A 26,877-nucleotide genomic window follows, 5' to 3' on the forward strand; every position below is an offset into this window, starting at 1 on the left:
CCCGTTCTTTTAACCCTCTCTGATCCTGTTCAAGCACTTCGATCTCTTGATTTTCTTCTGCTCGAACTATCACTCTATTTCTAGTCTCTCCCTTATCTGCATCAGGTGTTAGCGGTGGTGTATCGAATACCTGCTCTGTCCCTGTCTGACCTTCTCCTTCCTCAGTTTTGATGTGAATCTCAAGCGGCTGAGGTTCTTCGCCTGTGCCTTGCTTTTCCTGACTAGTCCACTCTCTACCTTCACTAAGTCGTTCTCTTGTTCTGATAGGATCTTCGGTCAGATCAATCATCGGTATCCATTCTTCTGGCCATATGCTTGGCAGCTCGTCTTCAGCTACTCCTGGCTCAGTTTCCTGGACCTCTTCAGCAGGCTGGATTCTTGGCAGTTCGTAGTCAACTACTCCTGGGCCAACGTCTGCTGTTCCTGCAACCTGACTGGTGCTGGGCTGCTCGTTGTCAGTTGCTTCTGGTCTGGCTCCTTCAGGGTCCTCTGCTGGTTGCCCTTCTTCTTCAAATCCTCTGTCTGGCAATACCTTCTGGGTGTGTCCAGCGTGGATCCACTGAGGAACACCTGCGACCTTCACTGCAGTGGTTGTCACCAGGATTACTTGGCGTTTCTTTCCCCACCTTGGTGCCAGACAGCTTGATCGAGTGTGCTTCTTTATTTTGACCCAATCTCCTGGAACCAAGCTGTGGAGAGGAGTCGTTGGATTGAGGATGCCGTCGTCTCCAATCTGGCGAGAGATAGAACGCACTTGGTCACCCAATCTTCTGCAGTATTCAAGCACCAAATCATCAGTAATACTCAACAGTTTGCTTCCTGGCACCCATGCTTGTCTCATCACTCTTCCCATAATGATTTCATGGGGACTTAGGCCTGTCTTGCGGTCTGGAACACTTCTCAGTCCCATCAGGACCAGGGGTAGGGCCTTCACCCAGGTCATGCCAGTAGCATCTGTCAGCTTTGCTAGTCTGTTTTTGATAGTTCCATTTACTTGTTCCACTATTCCAGAAGCCTCTGGGTGGTATGCACAATGGAGTTTCTGCCTTATTCCAAAGGCCTTACAGAGTTCAGCCAGTATGTCATTCTGGAAATGTCCACCCTTATCTGATTCAATAATGCATGGTATTCCGAACCTAGGTATCAGTTCTTTTAGTAAACACTTCGCTACTGTCAGTGCGTCACTTTGAGGAGTAGGGTAAGCTTCTACCCATTTTGAAAATACGCAAACAATGACAAGGACATATCGTTTCCCTTCACAACGGGGCATGGTGATGAAATCAACCTGTATCCTTATAAAGGGACCCCCTGATCTCCCAATCTTGCTCAGTTCAACCATTGTCCTCTTGCCTGGGTTCATCTGTTGACATGACAGGCACCTCTGGCAAAGGGACTCTGCTACCTTCCTGAACTTTTTACTGTACCAAGTCTGTTGAAATACCAGAATCATGGCATCCCTACCAATGTGTGATCCTTCATGTATTAATCTAGCCATTGTGCCAAGCAAGTGTCGGGGTAACACAGGCATACCAGTTGGGCCCAAGATGACACCATCCACACGTCTCGGTCTACACCCATCCTCCTTCCATTTCTCCCTTTCTTGCCAAGGAGCCGACTCCTGCCACTCTCTCACCTCATCCCATGTAGGCACTTCCTCAAACACCTGAAGCTGGCAGCTGGTTCCTGGCCCCCCTCGTTTTGGATTTACAATATACCGATCTTTGGCACACCATTGAGCCACTCGATCAGCATAATCGTTTCCCAGTGATACTCTGTCCATGCTCCTTTGATGAGCAGTACATTTTACCACTGCCAGTTCTTTGGGCAACTGGATGGCCTCTAAAAGGTCATGAACAACCTTTGCATTCCGAATGGGAGTACCTGAGGAAGTCATGAATTCCCTCTGTAGCCATAATTGGCCAAAGTCATGCACAACGCCATAACAGTACTGACTGTCAGTATACACTGTTATGCGTAAGTCCTTCCCAATTTTGCAAGCCTTTATCATGGCTATCAATTCGGCTACTTGTGCAGACTTGATGTTATATAGGTAACCTGCTTGTTCAATTTTTGTGAAAGACACTACTGCATAAGCAGCACTCAAGCCTCCTAATTCATGTCTTAGACAGGAACCATCCACGAATAGTTCTTTATCATGCTCAGACAATGGTACTTCTTTTATGTCTGGGCGTGGCTTAGTACTGAACTCTGTCAGGTCAATACAATCATGTTCATCATCATCCCCACCTTCTATTTCCAATGGGTCGGGGAGTAAGGTGGCAGGGTTCAGAATACCGCACCTAACAATGCTCACATTTGCTGCACCCACAAGAATCCTCTCGTATTTAGTCAGCCGACTAGGGGTGAGATACTGTGTTTTAGTTCTGGTCAATAGAATTACCACTCCATGTGAAACATACACGGTCACAGGATGTCCCATGACAATGGACTCACTCTGTTCCAGACTTGCACAGGTAGCAGCTACCGCTTTCAGACAGCCTGGTAACCCAGCAGCTACTGGGTCCAATGTGGCAGAGAAATAAGCCACCGGCCTTCTGGTCGTGCCATGTTCTTGAGTCAGGACAGACAATGCGCAATTATCGCGAGTGTCACAGAAAAGGGCAAACTCTTTGGAATAATCTGGCATTCCCAATGCAGGGGCTGTACACAGACAGTTCTTCAATCTTGTGAAAGCCATTAGACTTTCATCGTCCCACTGTACAACATCTGGCATTCCTCTCGTGGTCATTTTTATCAAGGGCCTGGCTAAGGCTGCAAATCCCAGAATCCACTGCCTGCAGTACCCTAATACACCCAGGAACATTCTGACATCTTTTTGAGTGCGGGGCAACTGCATTTTGTTGAATTATTCTCACTCTTTCTGATGTGACTTTTCTGACACCCTTTTCTATTTGATGTCCCAGATATTTTACAGATTTCGCACAGAACTGTAGTTTGTCAGGGGCTACTTTATGCCCTTTCTCACACAGATGATTTAAGAGGGCAATGGTGTCAACTACACAGTCCCTGTGACTTTTAGACGCCAGTAGAAGGTCGTCTATGTACTGTACTAACACAGAGTTCCCAGGTAAGATCAAAGTCTCTAGACATTTTTTCAAGATCTGATTAAAGATAGAGGGGCTCTCTGTATACCCTTGAGGGACCCGATTCCAACAATACACGTGACCCTCGAAGGCAAATGAGAAAAGAAATTTGCTGTCGGGGTGCAGGGGTATCGAAAAGAATGCATGACATAAATCAATCACAGTGAACCACTCAGCATCCCAAGGAATCTGGTACAATATCACTGCAGGGTTCGGGACAATAGGGCAGCAAGGAACTACAATTTTGTTAACCTTTCTCAGGTCCTGCACTACCCTATACTTGCCACTAGGCTTTTTGATGCCCATAATCGGTGAGTTGCATGGGCTGCTCATCACTTCCTGTATGATTTCTCCTTCTAATAATTTTTGTATTTCCAAAGTGACACCTGCTTTCACTTCAGCATTCATTCGGTAGGGCCTAGTGTTAGGATATACTGCATTGTCCTTGATGGCTATCTGTATGGGGTCCACATCTTTCATCAACCCCACATCCTTTCCAGTGAAATCCCACACCTCTGGCTTTACGGCTTCCTGTAGTTCTTGGGGCAAGTCCTGCAGGGTCAATCTTTTAATTTCTGAGTCAGGTCTAAGCAACAATAATTTATAAATGCCATCTTCATCTGGGGTCTGTATTTCAACACCTTTTGGTGTGCAAAAGATGGTACAGTTCATTTTGCACAGCAAATCACGACCCAGTAGATTCACTGGACTGGTGTCACAGACGACAAATCTATGCATCTGTTTAAAATTTCCAATTGAAATCTCCATTGGTTCGGTAACAGGAGTACTAATCAATTGATTAGATACACCCACTACTTGGATATTTTCTCCCGAGAGGGGTAGGTTTGGAACGTCCACTGTTCTTACAGTAGAACGGGTAGCGCCAGTGTCCAACAGAAAGGTGACATCATTTCCGTCAACCTTTCCTTCAATATATGGTCCAGACTGGTCTACCGGCAAGGAAGCGCCAAGTACGCACTCCTCGTCCTCCCCTCTCAGGCCCCGTCAGTCCTGATCATTACAAAGGAAGGTATCATTCAGCAGATACTGCGAAGTTGCTGTATTTCTGTTCTCCCCGCTTTCCCAAACCTCTATCTCTTCATTTTCTGCCTGTCTTCCCCTGTATACCTGCTTGGGTGCTCGAGGCACCTGAACTGTTTTTACCTGGGGTTGAGTCTTTCTTGGTCTTTCTTTCTGCGTCTGTGGAGTTAAATCAGGAGTTTTTTCATTAATATCTACTAATTGGGGACACTCGTTTCGCCAGTGTCCAATTTCGCCGCACTGATGGCAGGGAAATTTCTTCATAGCCTCTTCCCTGCTAAATTTGGGCCGGGGCTTTCCTCCACCCCCTCCCCCAGGACCTTTGTTCTCAGCATTTTTAACCATGTTACTCAATTGTTTTTCCTGCTGTTCTGCGAGCTTCACCTGAGCCCACATCACCTTTTCCTTGAGGGCCTTTTTCTTTTCTGCCATCTCGTCCTCGCAGTACTTAGCGTACCGCAGGACCTCATCCATTTTCTTAGTATGCCAACAGATTTTATTATCTTTTATCCACTGACAAATTTCAGGTCTTAAACCATTTACAAACCTGTAAATAAAGTGCGTCATATCCTTCAGGTCGATGTTATCAATACCACTGTATGTTTTAAATACCTGCAATAACCTCTCATAGAAGGAGTGCACTGTCTCGTCCCTTTCTTGTGTTGTTCTATCTATTTTTGTCCAATCAGTTTCTTTTGCGGGCACCTTTTCTTTCAAGTGCTGAATTACCTGCTCATATTTTCGCATGACATCCTTCGATGGCTCCCCAGTTTCCTTGTTTCTGGGATACTCCTCACTGGGCCAGTCTATGGCTATTTTACACTGGGTCCATAAATCTACTGGAACCACAATGTCGAAAAACCCATCCAGGTCTTTCCACAGACATTTCTGTACCTTCACGAACCTCTCCACTTGCCTGTACCAGTCAACTGGTTTCTCTCGTAATTTTGGAAAATCGTTCGTGAAGGACACAATATCCTGCCTAGACCAGGGGACATGCACATATTTCCCTCCTGGAACTTCGCGCATGGGGCATAACTGCTCAGGTTTTTCTACCTCTCTTAAAGCAAACTCGGGAGTCACTTGTCGGGAGCGAACCTCTTCCCTCTTTTTCGCCCACCTGCTTCTCCATTTTTCCACATCTCCCCATTTCTGCAGTACCCCCATTAATTCTTTAATCTGCAACTTCTTCCCTGCCACATTCAGGTGTTCTATATCTTTGTCTGAGAAGTCTGCTCTGTACGGTTTCTGTAAGGGCTTGGATTTTGAGATATCTACCCCCATACTAACTGCTGTTTCGGTCAGTTTTTCGTGGAGCACTCTGGTGTTCCTTGTAAAGCTTTTACATATGAACGACAATTCTTCTTCAGAGTAGGTATTCAATCGATCCAACCCCACATTTCCTGCCATTAATTCTTCTATTTCGACCCTCAGCTTGTAGAGGTCTAAAGGTTTTGTTTGCGGAGTCTGCTTCTCTAATTCACGACTCCAACTCTCAATTTCATCCGGAGTTACCAGAGAGACATTCCTAGTACCTGTTGCTGTCTCTAATTTAATTTCTTTTGTATTAAAAGGGTTATGCCTCTGCTGTATTCCCTTTCCAGTCTGTTTGTTTGGTAATTCCAAGAACGCAACTTCAGACTCGCACTCACTGGACTGATCATCTATGATGATCGGTTCCTGTCTCGGGGTTGCCATGACTGGGGTCATAACTGGAGTAATCGGATTTCCCTGACCATTTCCGTATAACGGGACCACCGGTCCAATAGTTACTGGAATAGTCAATGCCTCAGGACTGGTATTTAACTGGGAAATTTTCTGAATTATTTCTGTCCTTTGTCTAGCTAGAGCCTCTTGCTCCTTTTCCACTAGTACCCTTCTTAAAGTTGTGTCATGTAATATCTGTGGGGTCAACGGAGGAGTAAAACTCGGGGCAGTAGGATGCGTTTCACTTGGTCCTCCCCCATAATTTGGTTTCGGGAATAAAGTTCCAGTATTAAAGGACCTGCGCTCTTCCCCATATGGAGGTTGAACAAAAGGCAGTCCTGAATTCGATGGTTTCTCTTCGCTTTCATACAAGGGTCTGGGAAAAAAGATTTTCGTACGTGAATATTTTTCTTCCTGGCTTGCGGGCACTTTGGGATATATATCCCTTGTTTCCGTCGGTTCGGGTTTTTCAGGATAGGGCAATACTTGACCACCCCCTCCCAGTCCCAGGGACCTGTCTTCTTCCTTTAGGAAGGGGTGTCGGGGAACATCTCCTACACTGGAAGGTCGGGTTCCCTCATTGTAAGGTGGCGGACTCCTGGTACAGATGTCATCTAGCAATTCATCATCTGATTCCCCCAGGGCCCCCCAATGCTTACATTTTTCAGTACTTTTCTCACCCGCTCCAATGTTATGACATGCCGGCATCATGGGAAACAGACCCTCAACAATCATGCTCTGTCTCCACTGTTTCATCCTTTTATCCCTGGACTCCTGTTTCTGCCTGGGGTACCACTTGGTCAAACCTTTGTCCATTCGGGGTCTTTCTCTTTCAAAAGCCTCAATCTCCCATTCCTCTAATGCCTCATACTGCGTTAGTCTCGGTCTGGGATGCAGTTCATTCATTCGGGTTCTTAAATTAAATAAGATCCTACCATTGAAAGTACCATCTAACGGAAAAGCCAATACTCCGTCATCTTTTGTGTATTTCACCCAATTCTCCAACCACACACAGGTATTGTACCCTCGGTCAAACATCATGAATGAGGCGGGAGTATTGGGTGCTGGGACAAGAACACCTTCTCTAGATTTAATCGGTTTGTCCGTTTTAAAATAATTTTTCACCTTACTTACAAGGGACATTTTTCTCTTGGTTCCGTACATAATATCGTATCTGTTAGCCTTCCACTGATCCCATTCAAACCCTAAATGCCTTGGATCAGGTCGAGTCTCTGTAGTCCGCGAGTGCCACATACGACTTCTGCGCTAACTTTGTTTACAAACTACCTCCAATCAGAACGCGCTTCAGAAAATTCGTGCAACCAATGGGTGCGCGACACAAAATAAGCTCCGCCAATGGGTGCGCGGCCCCTTCGTGAGACAGTTCCCACGCTCCGGCGCTCACCCCTCCTTTACAATTTCAGCTCCGCTACCCGCCCGCTGCTTCTACCAATCCCAGCGCGGCACAGAGTGACGTCAGAGACGCTTCGCGACTGACTCCCTCCCTTCACAAGGTAACGGAAACTTTCTTTCTTTTAAAGTGCTCAGTGCTTGGTTATTTTACAACAAATACACATTCGCCACAGTGCTCAAGTGTCTAGACAGAGAAAGAATTCTTTTACTGCAAGTAAACTACTTCCATTTACTTTTCACGCGCTGCGGGCAGATCTCTTCCGCCTACCCTTCACTCTAGCATCGGTGAACCTGTTATTCCCCTAAACTCATCCACTTCTTTCCGGGATATATTCCGAGTTTAAGGTTTCTCAGCGGACCCCTCTGCTTTCACGCTAGCTCCGAGGAACCTGCTACTCTTCCGATGTGACCCTTACTAGGTTACGCCACTATGGGAATTTTGCCAATGAACCCCGTTACTGTCATTTATTCACACATGTATTCAGAAAACCCTAGTTAGTGCTTCCCGGTTATCCTAACCTGCACCTAACTTTCCTCGAACCTGTGACCTCAGGACAATGGATTCTATTCACCACTTGCCCTTTCAATTCCCCGGGGAGTTCGGACAACACTTAACGATTCGATTTACAAATGCATGGATTAGTACATATAACAATATAAGAACAAGAATAATGACAATACAAAAATTCATGAATTTCAGCAGCGTATTCACAAGAGAGTGATCAGTTCCCTCAGAACAGCCGCTCTTATAGCAGCATTAATATAATAGCAGCTTCCGACTTAACTAGTCCAACTAATCCCTGCCTTACTCTCAACTAGTCCCTAACCATCCTCTAGCTACCAGAAAACTGATAGAGCGCGCGAGGCCACCCGACCAATAGTTTTCGCCGTTTCCGGCTTCAGGGCCCATATACTTTTCAAATCACCATATACATCGATCAGGTGACTTCACAAGCTCTATCAAGTTGGTGTGTGTGTGTTCCCTGCTACCAATTTTCGGTGCACCCGACTTACCATCCACCGATGCGAGTGCCTAATGACCACAATGAATCAGGGAGCTAGCTGTAAAAGAAAGGCAGCAAAATGCAAACCCAACCAATAACATTCAAATACTGTTTAAATGACCACGGACAACTGGAAGTTTTAAAATGTTTATCTAAATTCAATATTTTCTTGCATGAGGTACAATAAAACAAGGCAATCAATAACCAAGATAACGTAAATCACATAAGCATGAAGAAATAATGACAGAGTAATCATCAAGGTACTAAATAAAATGTAGCGAGAAAATACTATGCAAGTCAGTATTATCTAGACAGGGATAGACTAAGTGTGGGTGACTATAGGAGAGCTTATAATGAATAACACGCTTCACTTAAGGTGAAGGGGCCTTTGAACAATCTAGGCAACGAAGTTCTAGACCATATCAGGAAATGACACACTGCTATGCAAAATATAATTTCTAACAAATGAGAAGGCATAGGAATAACTTGGCAAAAATTATAAATGACTTTCAATAGTTGCAGAAAGGCATGGAAAATATCACATATGCAATGTTGAACTTTATTAAAGCAAAAGTTAGAAATTCAGAAGGTGCAAGAATTTCAAGAAGTTCAGAGCAATATTTACCTAGAAAGGTGTGGAAACCAAACCCTGGCCACGGGTCAGTTAAGGACAGGAAACCCTCAAGGAAGGATACCCCTCAAAGGACAGCAGGTGCAGAATGGACACCCAGGACAGGACAGGATACCCTCGGAATAGGAATCAGGACAGGACCCTCAGGACAGGACAGCAAACCCTCAGGACAGGACCCTCTTCAGGACAGGACCGGAACCCACAGTTCGGAAGCAACGCCTGCGCTCCACCCGCTCTGCAGCTATCGATCAAGACCCCGATTGGGTCAGCGAACTCCCAGCTAAGTGCCTTGCCAGCACTTTAAGGTTCAGTAGAATCTTAGTTTATGGTCAAATTCGGACAGAGTGCTCCGCAGCGCTCTGTATCTTCAGTCACCTATTGAGTGCGTTGGGTCAGTGACAGGTCAGCTAAACCAGACAAGTCGGACGGTTCACTAGGTGAACCCAGGGTAGATATACAGTTTGGGGACAGTGTACCACCCCCCAATGTTGCAAAGTGTCAGAATCCCTCAATTTCGATTGGTCCTAAGGTAGGATTTGGGTAACACACCAATCACAATACACGATTTGAAGCCTTCATTAACATATTTGGGTACCGCCTAGCAGGTTTGGGGTTCCCAGGAGAAACTGTGCAGAAACACAATGACAATTTAACATTGTATCCTATGAGGAGCAACATTCGCTGTTCTCGCAGGGCAGAGGTGACTTTCTCAGGAGCATCTCGCCCATCACTGCCAACTGGCTATGTTCCATCAGCCAAGGTCCCTCGTGCTGCCGAATGTCGCACAGGCGCAGAAGGGACCTCCAATATGGCTCTCCTCTCACTCAGACCCCCATTTCCCGCGGTACATGAAAAGTAAGCGAAAACAAATTAATACATAATAATGTCATTATGAAAACACATCACAGGGTTTGTACTTTTAACTCATCATCAAGAAATAAACTTATTGCATCTAAATGTTAGCTACATGGATACAGACACAAGAGCAGTGGCACGAGCAGTACCACATGATAAGCACAGCTATGAATTACGCATGCGCATAACTTTCCCTCCACTTCTGCAGACGCGTCAGGACACGTGAGTGTGGCTGACGCATGCGCAGTAACTAAAATACAAGCGGCAGCCATTTTTAGGGACACGGATTAATTCATTAGAAATACACATAGGCAAGCTTCGGGAACTTTGCCTAAACAAAATAAATGTTAGTAAAACATACACTTTTGTTACCTTATTACACATAAACGAGGTTCTTGATTTCGGCAAGCCGCAAAATATGCGAAGCTTTGCTTCATCACTGTCACCTGTCTTCTGATATTCCCACTCTTTCCTTATTCTCACTTCTCTCTCCTCATAGTGCTCTCTGTCCTGTTAGTCCTCCATGTCTACTCATATTCCCCACTGTCATCATAGTCCCTCTTTCTGTGCTCAAACTCGCCTCTTTTTCCATATTCTTCCCTATCTATATTCACACTTCCTGTCTCTCTCCTCAAACTCTTTCTTCTCTCCTCATACTCCCCTTTTTTCCTGTTACTCCACCCTCTCTCCTTATTTGTCCCCTTTTCCTCATACTCGGTCCTCTCATTATACTGACTCCTATTTTCTGATATTTCTCCCTCTTTCCTCATAGACATCCCTGTCTACTTATACACATCTGTGAGTTTTTATACTCCTCTCTATTTCTTCATTCTCTCTCTTCATATTTCTTCCCTATTTCCTCATACTGTTTGTGTGTCCGCATACGCTGAAGCACTTATAATTCAGTCAGGCAATCTGCTTACAGAAGTGTAAGCTTTTAGTCAGTACTCAAGTATTGATGCAGTGAAGTAGGGCTTCGTAGATTAACTGCTTAATGTTGTTTTATATGGTTATATACATTTTTTATAATAGATTCTATTCATCAACAGTAAAAGAAATTCATCATGTCTTCAAAAAGTAAAAAGAGGAAACAAGAGAAAAAAAGCTTATTATTTAAAGAGAAGTCATCAACAAGATCTACCTGAACAACATTGTGTGAACAAAAAGAAAAAAAGTTCTGGTAGGAGAACGAAGATTTTTTTGAAAAAGTTATCAAGTACTAGGAGTAGTGAGCTCAATATCAAAAATACAAACTGTGTATCAGCAACTAAAAAGAAAAGCAAGAGAAACAAAAATAACCATGGGAATTCATCTTGTAAAAAAACAATGTATATTAAAAGGAGGAAGAATCAATTTCAGGAAATTAGAAAAAGAATGTTTTATAATAGAGTTTTGTTGAATTTGATCAAGGAAGTGGAGAAATGTAAAAAAAAACACCATTTTATAAGAAGAAGAAACGTATAGAAAAAGTATTTGAGAAAGCTTTCAAATTAAAAATAAATTGTTTATTTTAGTAATTAATTGAATTTGATCACTAGATAAGCCAATCCATTTAATGAAGTCCAAAAGTAAGTGGAGAAGAGTAATCAACAGGAGTCATTTTTAAGAGGTTTTTTGGGTGAATGGAAACATAGTTCAAGTTCTGATCCTTTTTTAATGAAGAGAGTTAATTTCAGAGTAATGATTTGTTGCATGCAGTTGACACCAGTGGTCGTGCTTATGAGGTCAGAAATGTTTGTCCTATTGAGAAAGAGAAAATTGTTCCTAGAAATGCAGAAGAGGTGTTAGCTGATGAAGTTTTAGGGAGACGTCCTAAAGCTCCATTGTATACTTGGAATTGTAGTCGTTTTGTAGTGTACGGTAGGAATCTATTGATTTTTTACGCAATTTCTTACGTGACTATACTATGAACAATGTTAAACAAAAGATTAAGATGTTACAAGGACTAGACCCTTGCAGAGTGAGAGAAAATACTAGTTTGCAAGGTCATTCTCTGGCTTGTCTTTCTATAAAAGTATGTTGAAGTGTTTTTCACCATTTCAGGATGTTAGCAGTACATCATACTGAAATGAGGAAATTAGTCAGAAGATTGTATTATGCAAAAAGTTCAGCACTAAAGTTGAACAGTGCTCTTTTGCGTGGATCTGTATCAGATGTAATGTACTTTTGTGATGAAATTCAGGTTAGTTACTTTGGTCCTGAGGAAGATTGTGCAGAAATTGATACATTTATAGAAGCAAATGTCGAAGAGAATGTACAACATTGTAGTACAGAAAATTTTGAGCAAGAAATTACAAAGTTCAAGGTGATTTCAGGTGAAACACCAAATTATTCTTGTATTTGTTGGTGACGTACTCATTATAAAAATCAGACCAGGACTGTTGATCTGTATTTAAAAAGTGAAAAGGAAAATAATAATGAGTGGATGTATTTTGCAACTTATTTGTCGGTAGAGAATTGTTTGTGATTTAAGTTCTGATCAACGCATTTGTAAATATTGTTATAACAAATTAGATGAGAACAAAATGTCTGCTAGGGTTGTGCATAATAATATTGAGTTGGTAAATATTCCTTCTCAACTGATGGATTTAAATACCTATGAGTCTATTCCTATTCAAAGTGTGCATCCATTTCAGGCTATTGTTCGTATGGAGCCTAAGACAGGAAAATTGCCTCCTTCAGATTTACAGAGAGGATTGAGGGGAATAGTTGTATATTTGCCTCTAGATTAAAAGAAAAATGTTGAAACAATTGGTGTAGAAAATGTATAAGATGAACCTTTAGTTATTCTTGTTAATGGCGTTCCTACTAAGAGTAAGAAAATCTGGCAAGAATTAGTGAATGTTAGGAAAGTGAAAAAGGCAACGTTGTATCTGTTAAAAAATAATCAATATTATAAAAATGTGTAGTGAGAGAAGAAGAAATAACTGTAGAAGAAAATAGTGACTCGCCATCTGGACAAATTGAAAAAGTGGATGTGTCCAGATCTGAAAAAATCTACGAACATTATAGTGTTCATCCACTTCGTTTTAAAGAAGTAATGGGGAATACTATAGAATTATTCCAAATAAAAGAAGCAAAGGCAAGTCCCATTAGTGTATGGGAAAAAAGCTTGAAAGCTCGTTGTTTCCCTCAGTTGTTTTCACAGGAAAAGGAGGACAATATGATGAACGACCTGTGCATATTCAGTATATCGGACATCAAGATTGTATGTAGAAGAGCCAAGAATTCGACACTGTATTCCGTATTTGTTTCATCTTTTGTTTGAAAGTGATTTGTCTGGACTTTCTTATGCAATAAACCATATATTGAAAACAGGTGTACATCTGCAAAATGTTTCGGCAAAGGAATTCATGGATAAAGTACAGCAGAAAGATAATGTTTTGGAATCTCAGCTAATTATTCGCATGGCATGTCAGCGTGGTACTAATGAGTACTGGTACCGTCGTCATTGAGAACTAAAATGTATGCTAAGGAACTTAGGAACTCCTACATGGTTCCTTACTCTGAGCTGTGCTGAATATGCTTGGGATGATTTACTTTAAATTCTTCGAGAGGCAAATCCAAATATACTAAATATTGAATACAAGACACATTGAGAATTTTGCTCTTTGGATCCAGGTAATGTATGCAGGTATTTCAATTATAGATTTGAAGCTATGATGTCTTTTATCACCAATAAAAGAAATCCTCCTCTTGGAAAGGTTCTGGATTTCTTTTGGAGAAAAGAGTATCAAGCGAGAGGTGCTCCTCACAGACATAGGCTAATATTGATCAAAGATTCTCCCAAATTTGGGACAGACTCAGATGATACTGTGTTGTCTTTTATTGAAGAATATGCTACATGTGATATACCCAAAAGTACACAAGATGAAGACTTAAGACAACAAGTCTTATCATTCCAAAGCCATCGTTGTGGGAAATACTCTCTTCGAAAGTACAAATCTAAGGAGAAATTCTACACCAAATGTCGTTTTGGATTTCCACATCCTGTAATATCGAAAGGAAGAGTGAACAGTTTTATGTTATCTTTGCGACATACTATCTCAAGAAAGTCTCCAAAAAATACCTACAACTTAAGAAGAAATGAAGAGTCAAAATACATAAATGACTACAAACCAGTCATTTTGTCCATGTGGAATGCTAACATGGATATTCAATATGATGTGGACAATTCAATTGCTGTTGCTCGATATTAACATCCTACATAACAAAATCAGAAAAGACGGAATTGAAGGAAATGTGGGAAGAGATTTCCCACGAGAAGAGTCTCAGTAAGAAAGTATATAGTTATAGTTTGAAGATTTTATCTCATCAAGAAATTTGAGCATATGAATGCTCGGATTGCTTATTATCTGCAAATCTATACTCCAAATCTAGATGAATCATTTGGGTGAGTCTAGGTCTTGCTGCAACACGAAATCGTGTACTTAAATCTGTACAAGAAATTGAATATTTACCTGAAAAAGAGCCAGAAATTACAGATATTGTGAAAATGAATATGTTGGATACATATTATTCAAATAAAAGTCATCATCTTGAGAACATTTGTCTCTATGAAGTGTTGCAAAACTATATTTTTAAACAGAATATTACAAAAAACATCAATAATGGTATATATTCTGTGATTGGTTCTGAAGGATGTTTAGTAAAACAAAGAAAAGGTAATTTTATTAATCACCGTGAACTGAGTTGCGAAACTCATGGCAAAAGGGAATTTTACTACTTAGCTCTTTTGCAACTTTTCAAGCCATGGCGTTCAGAATTGGAATTACTTGGAGATTTTGAGAGCTATGAAGATTCCTTCAACGCAAGTAAAGATACTATAGAATGTCCTGTTTTTGCTAATTATGTGAAAATGTTGAATGACAAAATTGAGCAAGAAGCTACAATTGCAGCTGAGATTACTAGAGACAGTTCTCAAGAGAGTCAAACTTCTGCTCTGTTGAGTCAGGATCCACTAGGAGAACCAATTGTTCAAATTGAAGCAGCAACTGCTATGGAAGAGATAGAAACAGCAACGTATCTAGCTCAAGAAGATGTAACAAACTTAGGAAACTTGGATGAATAACTAAATGTTGAGCAGAAACAAATATATGAGCAAGTGAAAGAACAGATTAACCATGGATTACTTCATGAAAAGAAAGAATGCTATTGCTCATAATTTCAACCTATCCGAATGTACGTGAGTGGACAAGCTGGAACAGGAAAACATTTTTTAATTAAAGTAATTACAACTTATCTACAGATCTTGTGTTGTCACTGCTCCAACTGGGTTGGCGGCACACAATATTAAAGGAATTACTACCAGTAGAGCATGAAAACAAATTGGAATACTACAAGCTATCTGGAGAAGCATGTTGTGAAGTTTCAAGAGTGTTGAAGAAAATGAAACTTCTCATTATTGATGAGGTAAGCATGGTATCAAAATTACTGCTTGACTTAGTGCATTTAAGAATGGAGCAAATTGTTAAAATATACTGTGAGCTATTATTTGGAGGAATGCACGTCATTGTTTTTGGAGATCTACTACAACTTACTCCTGTAAAAGGACAACCGGTGTTTAAAACACTGGCACATGAAGATACCAGAAAGTCTTTGGTGAGCATTGGAAATGTTAACATTTGGTCATTTGTTGAATATAAGGAACTTATTACAAATATGCGATAGGCAAATGATGCAGATTATGGAAGTATTCTTTAAGATATAAGAATTGGAAAAGTGACAGAACATGGCAAACAAGCTTTACAGAGACGATTACTCTCAAATTTGTTTCCAAATGAAAATATTGTTCCTGAGAAAATAAATATGAGAATTACAGAAAACAAATCTGTAATCTGCTTAATGCCAACACTGTGTGAATGTTCTATATTCAATGAAGACATTTTATAGTTGGAAAGTGAAGAAATTAATAAATTGGAAGCTATTGATAAAATAGAACATGAAGGAATCACTATTATTTTGACCAAAAATTTGAAGAGGAAATTGGATTCTTTAGAGAAATCGATAAGTAAAACGGCTGGTTTAGAAAAGAATTTATCTGCATGTGTAAATTGTAGAGTCATTTTACGCCGTAATTTGAATGTGGAAAAAGGTTTAGTAAATGGAGCAATGGATAAAATTGTTGATTTCGTTAATTATGTAAATAGAGATGGTATTGAATTTTTGAAAATCAAATTTGATGAAATTGAAGAAGTGCAACAATTTAGTCATTGTTCAGCTCGGTTTTTGCTTGTAAAAGATTTGTATGTTCGCAGTAAACAGTTTCATACTTCTTTGGCGTATGCGGTGATCTTTCATAAATCTCAAGGTTTAAGTGTAGATAGTGGTTTAGTGAATAATGGAAGTACCGTGTTTAAAGAAGGCATGGCATATGTTGCTTTGTCTTGAGTGAGAACTTGATGTGGATTGTACTTGATTGATTTTGATGAGACAAAAATTAGTGCAGATGCGAATTGTGAGAAAGAGTATAATATGTTAAGAAGAGAATATGCCCCCACTTGGCCCCCACCTTGTCTGTTTTTATCCCTGCCAGTTTGGATAAACTGAGACAGCTGTTTGATGGCTAATCCGTCTTGGCATATAGACTCATGGTGGCTATGAGGACAAAAAAAAAAAAAGAAGAGAATATGCACCCAATTTAGGTCAATATCCAGTATTTGAAAATCGTGTGGTAGGTAGAAAAAGAAGATTTGAGAATATCTGTAGTGAAGCTGTAGAGAAAGAAAAAAAAACAAGATGAAGTTGTGGTTGCAAGCAAAACGAAAAAGGACAGTGTTGAAGACAATGTTGGTTATCAGTTTGAAAATAGTTCTCGTGTCAAATGCTATGCTAATGTAGTTGTTAATGTTGTTTTTTTTCTTGAAAGTTTACAACAGCAAATTGTTGAAAATTGGGAAGAAAGGTTCTGTTCCTTGTTGTATTCTGTTTAGGAGAAATGTAGTAGTGATAAAAGTAAAATACAAAGTGTTTCTGATATTCGAAATGTTTTGGGCATATGTTCTGGTTGTACTCAATTTATGCAGAATATTCAGAACGATTGTCAGGAATTTCTAATGTATATGCTTGTTGTATTAGAAGATGAAGGTATAGATATTGAAAACCGTTTTGGCCTTTCTCATAAATGGCAACATGACTGTGAAAATTGTTTGTTTACATGTAGCACTAACATAGACAGTGAAAGATTTATATATTTGAGTTTACCAGACTGTGAATCAGTGTCTTTTAAAAATCTAGTTAGAGGAGCAAGTCAAAACATGGAGTGTAGCCAATGTAAATCTGAAATGTCATCAACATTATTTATACAAAGACATGGACAGTATGTAATTTTAATGCTGCAACATTGTAGAGCTGATGGATGAAAATTGGAAACTTCAATTTGTAGCTACTCAACTATCAATATCAGGAAGAACTTTTGTAGCTGTAGCAATTATTTTTCATGATGGACCCTCTACAACATCTGGACATTTCATTGACTATTTAAAATGTCTGAAAGGTTGGATACATTGTAATGATAGTCAATTGTTTTTTAAACAACGTTTGCCTAAAGAGTTACCAAATTCTTACCTAATATTTCTAAAGCGAAAATATTAGCAACAAAATTTGGCCTTTCAGGATTACTGCTGTTAAGGTTGGTTGGACTGGTGTTGTAGAGTACTTTTTAAGTGAATGTAAGTAGCTTGAAAGTGATCCTCATGTTGATGTGAAGACAGTGTAGATCTCTCAGGTGGTGAGTGATGTGGCTGCGGCAGGGGACATTAATGATCAGTCGGGCAGAAGTGTTTTGGACTCGTTGTAGGTCTTTGTCCGAGTTGAGATTTAGAGAGTTGATCCTTATGCAGTTGGTTACGTCTTTTGGTGGTATGTGGCTCCTTGGTGAGGGAGAAGATGAGTTGGGTGTCGTTGTCTTAGCAGATAATGTTCAGGTCGTGATGGCGGGTCATTTGTGTGAGGGTGCCGTGTAGATGTTCAATAGCGTCAAGTTGAGGGATGAGCCTGGGCGGCATTGGTAATGATGTCGGTGGTGTTGGATCAGAAAGGTGGGAGACGGATGCTGAGGATTAGTATTGAGGAACTTCTTTACTAAGAATTTGAGATATACTATTTGGCCATGAGGAAAAGTATGTAAAACTATTAAGGACTATTTGTTGTATATTTTGTCAGCATATTTTAAAAGTAACTTTGTTTTCAGTGTATGATAATTAATGATAGTGTTTTGGTATTTTAAGATTGTTTGAAATATCTCATAGTTACGTAAGAAATTGCTGTTTGAAAAAAACATTTAACATATGTTTTATTTCTATTTTTTAGATTGTTATTGAAAATGTTTTTTTTAAGATAATCTTATTGATTGTCTTTTTTTTGCACGCTATGTGATGAGTACTATTGAACCCACTGTTTCTAGTGAAATTTAATATATTCTGAGAACAGCAAAAAAGGCAAATGAAGTGCTTTACAAATTATTTTATGTTGTAAAGGATATATTGTAACTGTATTTTTTTTGTCTTCCACAGATGCTAATTTTATAATATATAACTTTTTTATTATTTATTATGTTTAAGATGAGTACAAGTAACTGTTAAAAATGGCCGATTCTACAGAACTGAAGTAACAAAACATGGATGGAGTACATAAGTATGCAAAGAAGGTTTGTATCTTTTATATACATTTAAAAAACGGAATATATATATATATATATATATATATATATATATATATATATACTGAGTGTACCAGTATTCTTTGCAATTTACTACAACACATCTACTAGTTTGGAACAGGTAAGGTGAATAGACATATTGTACTTTTTTTTAGTACTGCATTTTATTATAACAGCCTGAGTTTTTTCCTATAGTGATTAGGAGTGACTTGACTTAGTGTCAACGGAAATAAAATGACGGGAAGAGAAAATAATTATGTTGTCATGCATCAATGAAAAGATTGAAAGATGAAGCATGTTCGTGTTTTTAGTGCCCCCATACAATGTCAATGGAGATTTATGCAAAAAACGATGAAGGGAAGAGGGGTAGGGAATTTTTGTCTTTATACAGTGAATGTCTGTTAATAAGGGTTTGGACCGAACCAAGCCACGCCCCTGAAGAGTTCAATCCAGTATTAATCAAATCAATACGCTCTAGCTGCCTACATTCCAATTCCTGTAGTATTTGTGAAATATTGCAGCCTCTTTCTGCAATGAAGACCATGTCAATAACTTGCCATTTCAGTTCATCTTCCGTATGAAGTGACCAATGGTGCATTAGGTACTGCACATCTGATACAGCTCTGATGTTGACATACTGAGGTCTTGATGCGTTGCAAGAATTTGCCCAATTTAGGGTAAATTACATGGGCAACAAATGCAGTATAACACATTACATAAATTACAATTGGTTAAAAAGTTGAGATCTTGATACATTTTTCCATGTTTAAAAACCTTGAAATCAAAGGACAAGGTACATGCAATACAATTTCCACAACAAAAATAGCCATTAACTTGAGGAAGGACCTAAAGCATTTCAAGTGTTCGAGGTTTAGGGGTGGAAGGTTTGTTGTGTCAATGAGTGTACCAAACGGTATTTTAGGTTTTAGCCTCCCTCGAAAGCAAACAGTAGGGTTTCTAAGATGGGGTCAATACTTATACCCCTGCCCCCCACTTCTTCTACAGAACTGTCATGCCATTGTACCTGAATTACGCCAGACTATCAATTGCTCCCTCAAGCCTGTCACATTCCCTGACAACTGGAAACACACAAAAATCAACCCCCTCCTGAAGAAACTCTCTATAGCACCACAACACAGCTCAAGAATTTGAGGCCCATCTCAATGCTTCCAATTGTAGCCAAAGTCATTAAAAAGACTGTCATTATACAGCTAGCAAAGGTCATTGAGGTCAAAAACTGTCCTGGACTCCTCCCAATCTGGATTCTGCTGGAACCACAGCACCAAGACCACCCTACTCTCCACCACCGATGACATCCATGCCCTCCTGACCAGGGCCAAATGTCAGCCCACATCCTCCTGGACCTCGCAGCTTCCTTCGACACAGTCTCACACCACACAATAGTCACCAGACTTCAAGACGCCAGCATCTAAGGAAAAATCCCAGTCTGGATAAGCTGATTCCTTACAGGCAAAAACCATTGAGTCAGACTCCTAGCCTACTACTCAGAACCAACAAAGACCAGATTTGGAGTACCCCAGGGATCCTCCCTCAGCCCTATCCTCTTTAACATCTATATGGCCCCCCCTCGCAGCCATCGTTAGAAACCACTGACTCAACATTGTCTTTTACGCAGAAGACACCCAGCTTACTCTCTCGCTCACCAAGGAACCCATCACCAGGTTTAACTTCTAAGAAGGGATGAAAGCCATCACCACCTGGATGAAGGACAGCTGCCTAAAACTCAACCCCAGAGAAAGCATAAGTCCTCATCTTTGGCCCCCTCAGCATAGGACATCACCTGGTAGCTCTCCATCCTAAAAAAACCACTAACCCAACAGAGCACACAAGAAACCTTAGCATCATACTCGACTCACCATGAAGTCCTAGATCAATGCTGTTTCTACAGCCTGATTCAACACCCTTCTCTTACTCCGGAAAACACCCAGATTGATCCCTGCTGACTCAGAAAAAATGGTTACTCAATCCCTCATCACTAGCAGACCCAACTATAGCAATGCCCTGTATGCCAGTATCAACAAAAAAACTCATTAGACCCTCCAGAAGACTGCAGCCAGACTGATCCTAGACATCCCCTGCCAGAAGCACATTAACCAACACCTTTGCGACCACCTCTGGCTCCCCATCAGAAGTAGAATAACCTTTAAGCTCCTCATGCATGCATAAAAGGACCTCCACAACATCGGACCAGCATACCTAAACAACCACCTCTCATTCCACAAATCCAAGAGAAACCTCCGACCAGCTGACCTCTCTCTGACCACCATGCCATGCATCTACAAGACCAGAGCCGAGGGGAAGTCCTTTTCCTACATCGCAGCCAAGACCAGGAATGACCGGCTCCTTCACCTCCGGCAAAGCCCTACACTGATCTATTTCAGGAGAGATCTCAAGACCTGCTCTTCAGATGACCACAGTACCCTACAGAGCCACCCCCCCCCCACTAGTTCCTTGAGACCCTCGTGGGTGAGTAGTTGCACTATACAAAACCAAACACTGATTGAATGATTGATTGAATACTTTCAATTAGGTGCCAATTCTTTGTTAACAGCTTATTTATTGAGATATATACAAAAGGTAGTCAAATGTCTCGAGGGACGTTTTCTTTTTAGCAATGAGTAGCTCTTCTCTCGGAAAGTACCATGTACGTTTGAGGGAGTTCTTTACTATTTGTCTTTCTTTCTGTAGGTTTTCTCTGGATGCTGGTATATTGTCTACCTTCCTGATATTTGATCGTGTAGTCTAGGAAGGCAATATCAGTTTTCTGTATGATAGATGTATAAATGAGGTTTAGATATGTGAGAAAATCTTTAAACGCAGACAGGGGCCCAAACCAGAGCAGGAAAATGTCATCACTGTATCGCTTCCAACATGTGATGTTGTAGCAAAATCTATTTTGTGTAGAGAGAGCATATGTCTATTATATATAATCCATGTACATATACACTAGACTGGCAGCAAAAGCTGCTCCCACAGATGTTCTAGAGCATTGTTCAAAGAAATCTCCATTGGGCATGAAGTAGTTGTGTTGTAGGGTAATTTTAATGAGGAGATAATGAAAATGGTAGGCACATGCGTGGGCCGTTGCCATCTATTTAATAGTTTCTCCATTAACAAAATGCTTTCATCCTGAGGTATGTTGATGTGTAAAGAAGATATGTCCAGAGGGACTAACCAATCTGTTTCATTATTGAAAGGTATCATTATAGGTTTCTTGCATTGGGACAAAGTCCCTAATTACAAAATAGGTCATGAGACAGGATATTGAGGCAAAAAAAAATCAAACTAACTTAATATCAAATATGTTGGAGAGGAAATATCGAGTGCAAGAAAATTGTTGTCGAGAATATCGATCTGAAGTGATTTTAAGAAAATAGACGTCAATGCCATTTGCAAAAATATAGTTGTTTAAAATATACTTTTTTTTAAATCAGTTTTATGTATTTTAGTATATATTTTAAATTGATGTCATGTAATTTTTTTACATAAGCATTGTTTATGCTTTTTAATATATGTGTTACATTTCTAGTAATTATATTAGCGGGTGGTGGGTTTATAGGGTAATAGGGAGGGAAGTCATTTAATTATAATAAATCAATGTTTTTTTATTTGATCATAATTATGTAATTGATATTTAATAGTGTTAATTGTGCTTTACATTTTTTATGGTCAATCTTATGTGTGGACTGTGGGGTTTATAGAGGTAAAAGGTGGGAAGTGTTTTATTTTAAATTGATGATTAGTTGATAATTAATTAATTAATGGATTTATCATTAATTATGGTAATTGTGTAATTGTTTAGGTACAGATTGTGGGGCTAATAGGGGTAAAGGGTGGAAAGTAATTTATTTGTAATTGATTAATAATTAGTTGCTAATTAGAATTAAACAATAATCTGATAATAATGTTTATTGTTTAATTAGATTTGTTGGGGATGTGAGTTTTGGGATTACAGGGGTAAAGGGTTGGTGATAAATTAATGTTACTTAATGTATAATTAGTTGTTAAATACTATTAGTTATTTAATTTGTATTGTGTAATTAATGTTTTAAAGTTCAATTCTAGGTGCAGGTTGTAAGGATTATCAGGGTAAAGGGTTGTGGAAAAGTAAATTTTGCCATGTTCTGTGTCCCTACGCGTCCTCCATCATATGTTATCTGTGCATGATTAATATGCATATGTATTCCCCATGTTCGATTAAAGACGCAATTACAGTTGTGTCCATCTCTAGTATGCCAGTTTCCAGTTCTCGTGAATACTACGAATATCAGGCCTATGTAAAGTTACGTTGCCACGTTTCTCAGTGTGCACGTTATTCCATTGTAAAGTCCCCGTTTCTAGGCCTCAAAAGGGCCCGGACACCAGATTCAGCTCCTGCCTCCTGAGCCTCGCTGAGGAGCGATACAGCCCCCACCTGTATCCCTGACCCTTCACTTACTTCCTGCCTCACAGTGCCCGGTTCAGCCTGGCTCTGCCTCTGAGTCTGCCAAGAGTATGTTATGATTCTAGTTATCAGTCCAGCCCTCCTTCTCTGCATTCCTAAGTTACTGAATCGCATCAATAGTTTCCGTCATTGTCTAGCCTTTACGTCTCCATGTAAGAGAAATACTGTATTTATGGTCATTTAATATTCTTCATCACGCACTACATGTAGAATAATGCATGCTCCAGTCTTAGAGTCTGCTAGCCTTTACCCCGATAACTTTTGGATTCTATCAATATGTTCTCTAAACATCAGATACTAGATACTGCTTAGGTACATGTCGCCCTGACTCTCCAGACTTCAGTCTCTGCTCCTAGCACAGAGTTCGTAGCCCCCAGCTTCTCCTAGTAATACGTCATTGCCAGCTTGCGCGCACCACCAGGTTAGAGGTCCCGGCTCCTTAGGTAGCCCCCTCCATGTCTCCACCCCATTTATGACATATTCTGTTACGTTTGCATCACATGTCTATGTATACGCCCTGTTACACCTACTTTCACCCTTATCTTTCGCGACTGCTACGTGTCACGCCTATTGCTCCACCCACTGCTACGCCTATTGCAATGTAATGCTATGTGTTTGCGTTATGTATATATGCTCATGTACTGTTATTAAAAAGTTATCCTTGTCCCGATTCTGCCCCCGGCAGCGCTGCCATCCTATTCCTGTGCAGGTTGTCCTGTTCCTGTCCTTTATGCTGTAATAAACCTGCAAAAACTCCTACTACCTCGAATCTTGACTCTTATTTATTGAGCTATCTGTTATTCATTTATCCATTCAAAAATAGAGGTATTATTTATTTATTTACCACATAATGGCGCCCGAATAGGGACTTGCCCTTTCCCCACGCGTCGGTGAAGCCACGCCGGCCCCCTGACCCTCTGCAGTCGTGACGGAACTCTTCTGCGCACCGGCAGATATTTCTGCTTTAAGTATCCCTCAGGCCCACGGAGGAGACGGAGGAGGCGGTCCAGCATCCAGACGAGACGGTGGAGGAACGCGGCGAGTCCCGACCAGAGCCCAAGCCGAGAGTCCAAGGTCCGAGGTATCTGGAGGCCCACCCGTAACAGAAGTCCGAAGTTCGTCCGTCCGGCGTCGAAGCAGTCCAGTCCAGTCCGAGGCCTTCCGTTCTTGCTGCCCGGTGAGTACCGTTGCTGGGGTAGTATCTAGACAGGGTCAATCTAAATTGTCTCTGGTCCGATGGGTCTGGGTACGCAGATCTGAAACGAAGTGTTCACCTAGGTGGATACGGGTCTTGATGCGTCCCTTTATGGGACCGGTATGTTCCGTGCTGTTTCAGCAGCGCATCCAGTAATTCTAGCCTGTTCCGTTCTCGAGAAATTCATGTGTTTCTGTTCCCAGTGTTCCAGGTAGTATTCTGTCCGAACTGTTGCTTCATAATGTTATTCAATGTATTTTCAATGTCGTGGTATGCCTGAATTGTTTTCTCAATTGTTATTGTTCCTCGTGTATTGTATTGTGTTCAGATTCAAGTTTGCAATGTCCCTCTTTTCGAGATTACGTCAGTTAAAAACTAGAAAGGGTCTGCTAGAAGAAGCAGTTCCTGTCCCGCCTAGGGACAGTCCAGGTCATTTTATGTATCAGAAGCATGGCATAAGCGCCATATTATATCTAGATTTATGGGTAGAGTATACCAAGGAGTTAGAAGAAAAGTATAGATGGCCCGTATCAGGTACGTGGGATGCCGAGTGCATCATGAGAGTAGAAGAAGCATTATGGAAAAAGAAAGCCAGACAGTCACAGAAAGACGCCATCGAGTTATGGCGCAAAGAATCTCATAAAAGAACCGAAAAATAAATCAGAAAGTCAGAAATAAGTCGAGAATCCTTAGAACGAGCCCAGGAAAAGGAATTAATCGAGATAGGTGAACGAGTTAAAACCGAACAGTCAGACAGACAGAGGAACGCCCTCATTAAGGGTATGTATCCTCTTCTTGCCGAGGGCTTGCCAAAAGCGACCCCGGAGGCATCCAGTAATTTTCCGCCACCATTAGTTCCGCTCAAGCTACGTCACAAACCGACCGCAGCTGATATTTTCATTTCGTCCTATTTGGACGACACAGTCCCGGAATATGCAAATCCCGCTCCGCCAGTCCCTGTAAATCAGGCACTTCCTGCTCCTCCAGACACCGGGGCACCCCTTGCAGTACCTGCTACGGCACCCCCGGTCCAGCCTGTATTTCAAATTCCCGCTCTGCCAGCACGAAGAGCATCAGTCGATGGTTCCAGTTTAGGGGCCGCAGGAGGAGGTCCTCCTCAGACCCCGCCGCCAAATAGACGTCCCGGAGCAGTCGAGTTACATGAACGTGCGTTACAGCGTACGCCTAAATATCAGTCCATTGCAGAAATCAGGCGAGCTCTTACTGAATGCTGTTATGATCCGGTTCCAGGCGAAGATAGTATGGTTATATATTCCGTGCGTATAAGACAGGTGTCCGAGTATCTAGTCACTTTACCGAATATGAAGGAAGATCTAGACAGAATATATCGTTTCATCCGTACAGGGGATGATCCAGAAAGTATTAGTGACGTCATGTCTCAAAGGAAAGTTGAGATCCAGCTCATGATATTAAAGTTTCTGATTAATTGTCTAATAAGGGAACAAGATTATCCGACCAAAGATCACGCCGAAATGAGAACCCTGACCAAGTGGAGTGAGAATATAGCCGAGGGTAAGCACAAGACTATCAGTAGTATAGAGAGTATGTACAAGAAAATCCGTAAGGAAATAATAAGGTTACATGATCAACGTAAGGCAGCACAAGTAAGCGAGAAAGAAAATGACTCTGCGGAAGAGGTAGAGGACGAGAATCCCGCCAGAATAGCGTATGTAGGAAAATCTAGATTTCCAGATTGCCATTTATGCCTAGAACACAAGTCAACTTTCCATCGTCCAGCACCAGAACAAGGTTCTCTAGAACAAGTATTTCAAGCTACCGACCACATTCTGAAATCACGAATCGGTTATAGCGAGTTAAGTACTATGCATGAACAAGAACTAGTCCGATCAGCAGTCCGATGGATTACTGATTCTACCACTTTTCCAGACGAAATAGTGGCACAAATGTTTCTGAAATTGCCCCCAGCCGAGCAACGACTGGTGGGTATGTATATGATCCAGCACCTCATTACATTGTATGAGGGTCAACATTCTGATCCAGGTCCGTTACATGATGTCCTGAACGAGTTACTCCAGTACAAATGGAAAGGTTTAGGTACCGATTTGATTAGTGTCATTCTAGAACAGCGCCACAAATACAGAACGTTTCTGAACCCGCACTTTGTTCATGTCTCACCCCCAGAAAGTAAACCCTTTTACATAGACAGACAGAATCCGTTACGAGAAGTGCATCCAGTTAAGACAGGGGGTGGTGAAATGCAACGAGTGTTTGTTTACACCCCTATCACAAAGATGGAACTCTTAGAGATGAAAAAATTAATTCCCTGTCATGATAAAGATCCAGCAGGGTTCCACCGAGAATTAAAAGACATGCTCCGTATGGGAGAATACACGTATCCAGATATCATTAAAATGTTAAAAGTCTTGTTGCCCGCAGGGGTATATGAGAAACTCAAAGAAAAAGAATGGGAGGTGGGAGAGAAAAAGATCGATTGGGCAGTTCTAGAAGCTGAAGATAAGGCACGAGTACCAGGTACCGGTCTTGGAGATAAATGTAAAGAATTACCTGAACTGTTAATACAAGTTTTGCCCAGACTATTAGCAACTAAAAAGGAAGACTGGGATGCAATCTCAGCATGTAAACAGAAACAAGACGAAGATATTAGTGATTTTTACTCTAGATTTGAAAAATGTTTTATTATAAACAGTGGCCTCAAGACGAGTAGCGAGTCATACCCTCATCTTTTTGTTACTAAACTAGTCGAGAATTCAAGTCCACAAGTTAAGAATCGAGTTTTGAAAGTCGAAAGTACCTGGCAAGC

The sequence above is a fragment of the Lissotriton helveticus genome, chromosome 2_1, assembly GCF_964261635.1.
Source record: "Lissotriton helveticus chromosome 2_1, aLisHel1.1, whole genome shotgun sequence".
NCBI classification, from domain to species: Eukaryota; Metazoa; Chordata; class Amphibia; order Caudata; family Salamandridae; genus Lissotriton; species Lissotriton helveticus.